Source organism: Cyrtonyx montezumae, unplaced genomic scaffold (genome assembly GCF_038088225.1).
Source record: "Cyrtonyx montezumae isolate F1298 unplaced genomic scaffold, pur_monq_1.0 scaffold_13, whole genome shotgun sequence".
Taxonomy (NCBI): Eukaryota; Metazoa; Chordata; class Aves; order Galliformes; family Odontophoridae; genus Cyrtonyx; species Cyrtonyx montezumae.
In genome coordinates, this window is record NW_027071859.1 from 3408285 (window position 1) to 3417794 (window position 9510).

The 9510-nt window shown below is 47.5% G+C and overlaps 3 non-coding genes across 3 annotated transcripts; 2 read left to right on the plus strand and 1 right to left on the minus strand.

Annotated features, from left to right (window-relative positions):
- Positions 1–7121: 7121 nt before the first annotated feature.
- TRNAW-CCA (transfer RNA tryptophan (anticodon CCA)) lies at positions 7122–7193 on the minus strand. The gene has a single exon. It is a non-coding gene; the product is annotated as a tRNA-Trp (tRNA).
- Positions 7194–7460: 267 nt separating this feature from the next.
- TRNAW-CCA (transfer RNA tryptophan (anticodon CCA)) lies at positions 7461–7532 on the plus strand. The gene has a single exon. It is a non-coding gene; the product is annotated as a tRNA-Trp (tRNA).
- Positions 7533–8611: 1079 nt separating this feature from the next.
- Positions 8612–8684, plus strand: TRNAR-ACG (transfer RNA arginine (anticodon ACG)). The gene has a single exon. It is a non-coding gene; the product is annotated as a tRNA-Arg (tRNA).
- The last annotated feature ends 826 nt before the right edge of the window (positions 8685–9510 follow it).

Genomic DNA, 9510 nt, shown 5'->3' on the forward strand with positions numbered 1-9510 from the left:
CCTATTGCATTTGTCATTGTGTTGCAATCCATAGAGTGAATCAGTTAAATAAACCTGTGCGTGGTGGTGCTAAGAAACTACACAGCCAATGTGAAGTCCCCTGAGCTCTGTGCAAAAAGAAGATTCCTCTGTAGAGATGGAGTTAGAAGGAATAACCACAAGTGTCTGTGAGGAAGGATATGAGGCAGGAGCTGCTGTTTGTTAGAGAGAGAAGCAAATTCTTCTCTGGTCTTATCCTAGAATCATTGAATCATAAGATGGCTTGGGTTGGAATGGCTCTTAAAGCCCATCTAGTCCCAACCCCTGCCACAGGTTGGTTTTCCCCTAGCAGCTCAAGCTAGGGGAAAACCCAGGGCCCATCCATGGACTTGGGTATCTCCAGGGATGGGGCACCCACAGCTCTGGGCAGCAGTGCCATGGCCTCACCACTATCTCAGTAAAAAATGTCCCTCTGACACCTAATCTAAATGTCCCCTCTTTTAGTTTGAAACCATTTCAACTTGTCCTGTCACTATCACCCTATGAAAAAAGTTGATTTCTCTCCATTTTATAAGATCCTTTTAAGTACTAGAAAGCCACAATGAGTCCTCCCCACAGCCATCACTTGTCTGATGTGTTTCCTGATCTCACATACATCATCAGTGTTTCTGGAGTGCTGCATCACCTGGAGATGTTGAGTCTTCTGTGCAGATGCTACTGTAGGACATAGCACAGAAACATTAATGTTGAGAATTAGTGTGCAGTTGACTAGAAACTAAAACACCAGAAGCATTTTCACTGAACAATGAGCAGTGTTTAAATGCAGCTCCAGAAGGACTGTCCATATGGTGTAGCAAGAGGATTTTCTGACTCTGGCTCTGTCATCAAAAAGAAAATCCATAGCAGTTCCTGTAAAGTAGGAGGCTGCTAATGCTGCAGCCACAAGAACTGGAGTCATGTAGCTGTGGGTTCCCCTATTCATTGCAGGAAGTTGGATTAGATGACCTTTAAAGGTTCCTTCCAACTCAAATGATTCTGTGATCCTATGGGGTCACATACATCAGACAGGTCAGCGTGGCACTGACCTTCACCTGCTTACGTATGATAGTTGGCATGGGTAGTAGACAAGTCTGTTGTGTCTGTCGTGTCCAAAATCTCATCATAACCTGCTGAGGTGTAGCTGATTCAGACAGTGAAGTCTGGACAGTGATTCAGACAACCTCTCTGAGTCTGCTCTAACAGATTAAACAGTGTCATGACAGAAGCACTGAAGCTTGATTATCCATAATAAATTATTGGGACGGCCCTGGCAATTTTGACCTCTGCTAGCACTCTGCCAAAAATTCCTGTGCAGTTTCAATGCTAAGGCCAGGCTAGGAAGGATTCCAGCAGGCAGTCTGGTGTTGTAACCGTGTTCAGGAAGCTGAGATGGTTGCATAATATGGGTATCATTGCACCACACTGTAGGATCCCAGGACCCAGAGAAAGGCACTTCTTGCTAGTATAGAAATGCAATTTTCCAGCCTGTATGTACAACCAATCATATTGCAGGCATTCCTGCCTGTGAGTGGCTTCTTAAAATCCGTGCTGGAAATCAAACATCTCAGCCTCCCAGTTGGGCAGATGACATGCTGTGAGGGATAATGCTAACAGCAAGTTTATTGACAAATACAGCATGCCCATGGAGCTAGAAAAGATGCCTTGAAGTACAATACTTTAAGGGGCAAAGAAAACAGGCCACTTGAAGGGCTCCCTCTGAGTAAGGAGCTGGTATGTTCAATACATGTGGCTCCTCCATTTCTAGTCCTCTGGAAAGTGGATTATGTCTCCTGAGGTCAATGTCACAGACAAAACTTGGTTACGTAGTCCATGATGTAATCAAGAAGACAATCAATTTCCAATGAACAAATCATTGCCTTCTGAAATGTGTGCGGGGGTTGGGCAACATCTGCTGGGGACAGGAAGAGAAGGGGCAGTACCTGGCTGGGGACCAGGATCTCTGTCCTTGTGCCTTCATTACCACAATGTTTGCTTTTCGCTTGCTATCTTGAGACAAGGAATTTTTGTACAAAACTGGAGGCCAGGCAAAGTTGACAGAGCTTTTACCACTGCTGCTGGTCATGTTATGCCTCTATATCCCCTTAATGTGTAGAGATAAACACATGGTGATGGCTGTGGTCCAGAGACCAACAGCGAGTGCTGACTCTGAGATTTAGGATAGAATGGAGTAGAGTGGAGAAGAATGGAATGGAATGGAGTGGAGTAGGGTAGAGTAGGGTAGAGTAGGGTAGAGTAGAGTAGAGTAGAGTGTAGAGTAGAGTAGAGTAGAGAGTAGAGTAGAGTAGAGTAGAGTAGAGTAGAGTAGAGTAGAGTAGAGTAGAGTAGAGAGTAGAGTAGAGTAGAGTAGAGTAGAGTAGAGTAGAGTAGAGTAGAGTAGAGTAGAGTAGAGAAGAATAGTTTTGAGTTGGAAGGGAACTTTAAAGGTCATCTAGCCCACCTCCCCTGCAATGAACAGGGATACCCACAGCTAGACCAGGTGCTCAGGGCTCTGTCTTGGCAGCTACTTTCAGGTCACACTCTTGCTGAAACTTTCCATTTGTGGGTTCAAAGGGCCTCAGTGTAGGACTATGATATTCCTTAGGTGTCAGAGGTAGGACCTTAAAAATCTCCTTGATATCTACTCTGTCTGCCCCCTAGATACCTCCAAGATTTCATCTGCTGAAGTTGACCAAACACTCAAGGCCATTTGCAAGCTCTCATCCCTGTTACCACAGCACCTAAGAGGGTCACTTCTAGCCTTCGGCATAAAGGTCCCTGCAGAGTCACCCACTGCTAATAGGTCCTGCTCCCATGTGCATGACTTTGCTGAGAAACCAAGCCTGTAACAGCAGCACCACTCAACCCCCGCCTCAGACAGCATTCCTGCCAGGTAATGAGCCCAGACTCCAGCAGGCAATGACCTTTGGAAAGGCCAGGATTTGCTTGCAGCAGGCAAGGCTGCATTTCTCATGAGTCCCGAGTGTGGTTTGCACACCCACGTCTCTGCTGGGGGTGTAAAGCATGGTTTCAGCCACCCTTCACTCTCATCTCTGGTCCTTCAGAGGTGCATTGTGGATAGCTTTGTGGGTGTTGGTACAAAGAGCATGTGTAAATGTTTGGCCTTGGTAAAGAATTATGGAAATACAGAGAAGAAAAAAAGCTGTCTCTTCCTCACAGCAAAAGAATTATTACCTCTTCACAGGAAAGTCCTGCGGATCACATCTCTTCAGGTGTTACCTACAAGGCAGAATTCTCAGCTGCCCATCCAGATCACCTGGAGTTGATTGTCAATATGTCCTCTTTGCCTTATGACCTAGGTTTTGTTTCATGCCTGACTCCTTCATTGGGCTGGGGCAGAAGGATGCACAAGAGGATAGAATCCTAGGATAGTTCGAGTTGGGAGTGGACTTAAAGACCTCCAAGCCCTACCATGGGAAGGGATACCTCCCACAGCCCAGGCTGCCCACAGCCCCATCCATGGCCTTGGGCACTGCCAGCAAAGGAGCACTCACAGCTCTCTGGGAGGCAGGACCAGAACCTCACTGCCCTCAGTGTGAGGGATTTCCTCCTAATATCTAATGTAAGCCTACACTCTTTTACACTCTTTTAGTTTACACCTATTATTCCTGTCCCATCATTCTCATACATGATGAACGGAGACATTTTGGGATGCCTGAAGTCGTTCTGGGATGCTTTACTGATGGAGGGGGCAGTGCTGGGGGGCAGTGAGGACAGTCCAACAGTGGGTTGGATAGAGGCTTCTAAAGTTGTATTGATCATGCAACTCAATGTGACTGAGACCACTCCTTAGGGCAGCTTACCAATTAATTGTCCCTTTGGATTAGAACAGTTCTCAAACTGATCAGTTATTTTGCCAGTATAGGGAGCAGAGGGCTTGTATGGTGATACAGAAGAACAGTTTTCAATGTAGGAGTATTAATTAAAACATCAGAAATTTAGTACTGTTTGGACAGAGAAGGGCAGAGCAGTCAGGAATCTGCTGAGATGAGGGCATTACACACGATGCAGTGGTTGCTGAACTTGCCTTGTTGGGTAATTGTGTAACTAATTGCTGCTTCCCACGCACTTGGTTTGAGCCAGCCATACACACGTTATCTGACCTTCCCTGGCAATGTCATCTTTGTGTCCTTTTGTCTCCCAATCAATGACAAAAATAGCTCACAGTCTGGCAGTGTCTGTATCTGAAAGCAGTCGGGCATACTCCTAGGAAAACACCTTGGAGTCTCCCATTTCTGGAAGCAAGTGTCAGTGGGAAGTTCAGAGGACTTGCATGAAGGAAAATCTGAAGATCTGCCACCTTGTCCTTAATGTTCTCTGTGGACATGAAGACCACTGGAGTAGATGTGGAAAAACTCTGTGCAACCTTTCCTAAGTTTATTAAGACATGACTTGAATAAGATTGCACAGAATTAGGTCAGGGCAGAGCCTTCTGTGGATGGCATGGTGATATGATGTAAGGACTACTTGGTACTGCTATCACTCTCTCAGCCTCATGAGAGAGAGAGTGGTGTCCTGATCAGGGCCGAGTGCTCCTGCTCTGTCCTACCACTTGCATTCTAGGCAGAAATTCACATCTTATCTCTTTTGCTGCAAGCATATGGGACAAGAAGCTCCTGACACACTTCTGAGGCTTTGAAAACTCAACCAACTTTTATAGATTACGGAATGCTCTTAGAGGAACAGTTACCTGCAAATGAATGTCCTCTGCTTTGTACCCTTCCCATTTGGACGTTTATTCATTTCAATAATGTACTCCTGATGTAAATCTTACTACTGGCACTGGAGCCTGCCCACTATGGGAGTTACTGGACTTCATCTAGGCCTTCTTGGAATTTACACTGACATTCATCCAGTTTCTAAGAAGACTTTCACTCACAAGCATGTTCTGGGTGTGCGCCTTGAAAAAGAAGTGAAAAATTGCAAAGGGGAACTAAAAATCATTGTGAATGCAGGTCATGAAGCTGGTATCATAAAAAGATGTGAATAATTGGTGGGAGCAATGGAATAAAGAAGTTAGATAGTCTTGACTCCTGAAAAAATCCTAAGGGAAAAATGCAACTGTGTGTATATGTGTGTTTTCAGGTCTGAGAACTGCAACAAAGACATAGAAGATGTTGCTTTGAGTCCTCTTCATTGTTGTTGTGCCATGAAATCATTCCAGACATGCACTTCTCTATTCTGGATTCCTTGCTAATAATCCATCTCATGTCACATCTGGTTTATGGTCAGATTTTAAAGATATTAGTGTACTAACTGCAAATCCTGCCTCCCGACTGCAGAGAACAGCCACTTTCTATCAACAAAATATACACTGGGATCTCATTAGACTCCTCCATCCTTCTCCATCAATAACTCTCTGTTCAGACACTGAGGAAAGAAGAGGCTTTAGGTACTGTTACTGACACTGTTCCCTCAGAGTTACTTTCCCTCCACAATCAGGAGGATCTTTGTCCATACAAACATTCAGGAGAACAAAAATGACCACACCTTGGCCACTAACAGGGAGGTTTGACTACTGTACATTCCGTCAACAGAATGGAGGGAAATGAAAATGAAACTTCAGTTTCCAGTGCAGACTTATCCACACTTAGGTGCCACCTCATCCGCCTTTCCGTGTTTCCCTTGCTGATTTCTTCTTGGAAGAGCCAAGGACATAACACAATGAGGTAGCGACATCTGGAGGACGGCTATCGAAGAAATCTGCTCATGCAACTCACCCGTGACACACAGACACTTTTGGGACAACGAGGAAGGGCCATTATAGCACTGGAGCACCTCTCCTATGAGGAAAGGTTGAGGGGACTGGGCTTGTTTAGCTTGGAGAAGGCTCCAGGGAGACCTCATTGTGGCCTTCCTGTACTTGAAGAGAGCGTATCAACAGGAGGGGGAAAGGCTGTTTACATGGGTTGATAGTAACAGGAAAAAGGTGAATGGTTTTAAGCTAAGACGGGAGATTCAGAGGAAGTTTTTCACTCTGAGAGTGGTGACGCACTGGAACAGGTTGGACAGAGGCTGTGGATGCCCCATCCCTGGAGGCACTCAAGGCAAGGCTGGATGTGGCTCTGGGCAGCCTGCTCTAGTGGCTGGTGACCCTGCCAACAGCAGGGGGTTGAAACTAGGTGATCTCTGAGGTCCTTTTCAACCCAGGCCATTCCACGATTCTATGATTCTTTCTCTATGATTGGCCTAGGCTCTATCAGAAACATGAGAATGTGAGTCACAGGAAGGTGTACACTCCACGTTTTCGGCATAGAGTTAGTACCTGTGGAAACACCTTGTCATCCCGTGTGCATCAGATTATTCTTTCCTCTGTCTGTGGATGTGATTCCCAGGCAATGTGAGGCTTACTAATTAAACTTTTCTCCTCCATCTGCTCTGCCCATCTCATCAAGAAGCACATGGAGCACCAGAAAGAGAGCAAGTATAGACTTAAACATCCTGATGACTAGTCCTGATAGCTGACTTCCCGTTCCTTACAGCAGGATCAATAGAAAGGCATACTGGCATAATACAGCATGGGAATAAGGGAACACGACAGACAAGGAGAAGTGGAAAGATTTGGGTTATGTTCAGCTGAAAGGAGATAAAGTGATCTTAATGCAGATATTTCCACTTAACAGGGATGCAATTAGACTATTCTCAAAGTGTGCAGTGATCAGATGAGGCAAAAGTACAAACTACCAAAACAGGACAGATTCTCATTGGGTGCCAACCAGCGAGTATCAGTGTTGAGGTAGATAATGTGCCCTGCTAAGGATCAGGAGACTGCAAGGTAGACTTTTTGTAGATGTTGATCTGGAATCAGCTATACTTGTCCTTGTTGATGGGTATCAGGGATGGAAGAAGCAGTGCCCAGACATGACAGCAGGCTGGCATGACCACTGCCTCCCTCCCAAAAATGGGATGAAAGAAGATGGAAGCCATCCAGATACTTCCCAATTCTGGCACAGGAAGGCAAGACGTCTCTTGCCAGGGCACCTTTGCTGCCCTTTTGTAAAGCTGTGAGATCTGGAGCAGGAGGGCAAAAGAGCCATCCTTGGACCATCCATCCCATCACAGCAGCCCAGAGAGGGGCACAGTGCTGACCCCGGTGTGATTTGAACACACAGCCTTCTGATCTGGAGTCAGACGCGCTACCATTGCGCCACGAGGTCAGGGATGAAAGATTCTCTGCTCAATTTTTGTGCCAAGGCCCATGCAGCTCCATCCGCATCTCAGCTCCATCCTGCCCTGGCTTTCCATCCTTCTGTCTGAGCACCGCGCTACAGTGACTTGGCCCCTTCTCTCCAAGTGGTGTCCCTGTCCCCTCCGCCTCCCACGGCCCTACTTCAGGCAGAGCTGCCCAGCACTGGGGATGAACACCTTGGAGAGGATGTGTGCACCACCACGGGCCATAGCAGGAATGTGGAGCCCACCACCCTGACCTCGTGGCGCAAGGGCAGCGCGTCTGACTCCAGATCAGAAGGTTATGTGTTCAAATCACATCGGGGTCAAGCATGGGGTGACACTTAGTGCTCTTTCCCCTACCTCTGCTTTTCTGCCTGCCTGCGATTCATGGGCATCCTGACAAACCTTTACCCACCCACAGCTGGGAACCTTGGATCTAGCTGGGGCAACGATGGCAAAATGCTTCCCAGAGCCATGCCCACACACAGCAAAGACATGAAGGTGGCTGCAGGAAGGGTCACCATGGGCTCACCCCGGTCACATCCTGCTCCCAGGTTCTTTAATTCCTTAGTGGCCAGGAAGGATACAAAGGACCAGTTTACCATGGCTTTGAGCTGTCCTCCACAGGATCTTCCAGCGTCATCCTTGTACCCAAATGCAGCTGAATCACAAGACAGCTGGCAAAGCATCTGGATGAGTGGGTTGGTGGGCTGCAGTTGGTGACTGGATGTTCAGCTGCTGTTCCTCACCACCTGGTATTTCTTTGGATGCTGCTGATGGGCACAGAGGGCCGTATAGAGTGAAGGAAACAAGAAGCCCAACCAGGGCACCAGGCTGGTGAGGGGTGGGAGCTGGTGCAATGGACAACACATAATGTGCATGACTACAGATCAGGAGACAGCATGTTTGTCACCTGCCTGCCTGGCTTGATACCTTCAGTCTGCTTGGACTCCCCTCTACTCCCTCCATCAGCTTCCTCCTTTTCCTGGCTCTCGTACATCACCATGGAATTTCTCTTCTGTAGGGCATGAGGGATGGGGAGACATCTTGCCCTGCAGGAAGGAAAGATGTCCTCAGCCCTTATGAGAGCAGAGCTGTTGCCCAGACCACCACGACACAGTGGTCAAGGTGTGGTCATAACACAGAGGTTTGACCTTGCCCTCATCTTGACAATCTGTACCTTCAGTCAATGGAATGGAGAGAAATGAAAACAAAACTCCAGCTTCCAGTGCAGTCATGGGATCGTGCTAGATGTGAGAATAATCCCTCTGATCCAGCAGTGGCTTAGATGCTTGCACCTGACACTGTGTGCTGGATGAGCTCCACTGGGATCACCAGGCCCCCTTATCTACATCCCACCCAACCCTATGCAGTGATGGAAGCCCCCAGAGACACCCCAGGGCCTGGGCCAGTGGCGCAATGGATAACGCGCCTGACTACGGATCAGGAGATTGCAGGTTCGACTCCTGCCTGGCTCGGTGTTTTTTATCTGTTCAGAGCTCTTCCTTGAAGGTTTTCCTGCAGTGCTGCTTGGGATTATCCCATCCCAGCTGAAGGATGTAAGTTATGTCTTCCTTTGCTGAGCTCCAGATCACTTTGAATGGTGGTTGACCCCATTGGTGTCATTCATGGACTCACTTAGGATTCACCCCATCCTATTACTGAGTAATTTAGTGAAGATGTTTAATAGTGACAGTGTTAACATTGAGCTCTGTTGAGCACTAGGAGCAATTAGTCCCTATTTGCACTTCAATCCCAATGTTCTATCCTGTTTTCCACCCACCCTTTAATGTTCAGTCCTCTGCTGGCTTCCGCTCAGTGGAGTTCAGGAGGAAAGAGAGGAGGTTGGCCCAGGGCTCCTGAGGAGAACAGACACTCAGACTTCGGGATTTCTCCTGCTGCCCCATAGTCCTAGGAAGTCATCATGCTAGACTGAAAGTGTCTTGAGGAATAGTGGCTCTCAAAGCAGGCGATGGTCACAGCTTTGACATAAGTCACAAGATCCTACTCCTGTGGTGCTGATGTCTGAGAGATGGGCTTTCAAAAGCCTGGATGGGGAAAGGCCTCAGAGGAGGAAGGTTGTTCCCTTTGTCCCCTCCGTGGCAGCCAGGATGTTTTGGGGTGAGCAAGGCAGGAGTTGATCCTGGTCTCCTGATCTGTAGTTAGGTGTGTTGTTCACTGCACCACCGGCCCCAGCCCCTATTGACTCTGGGGGCTTCTGTTGCTGCATGAGCTTTGGGAGGGATATAGATAAGAAAGCCTGATGATCCTGGTGGTGCTTGTTCAGACCAAATGTCATTATGT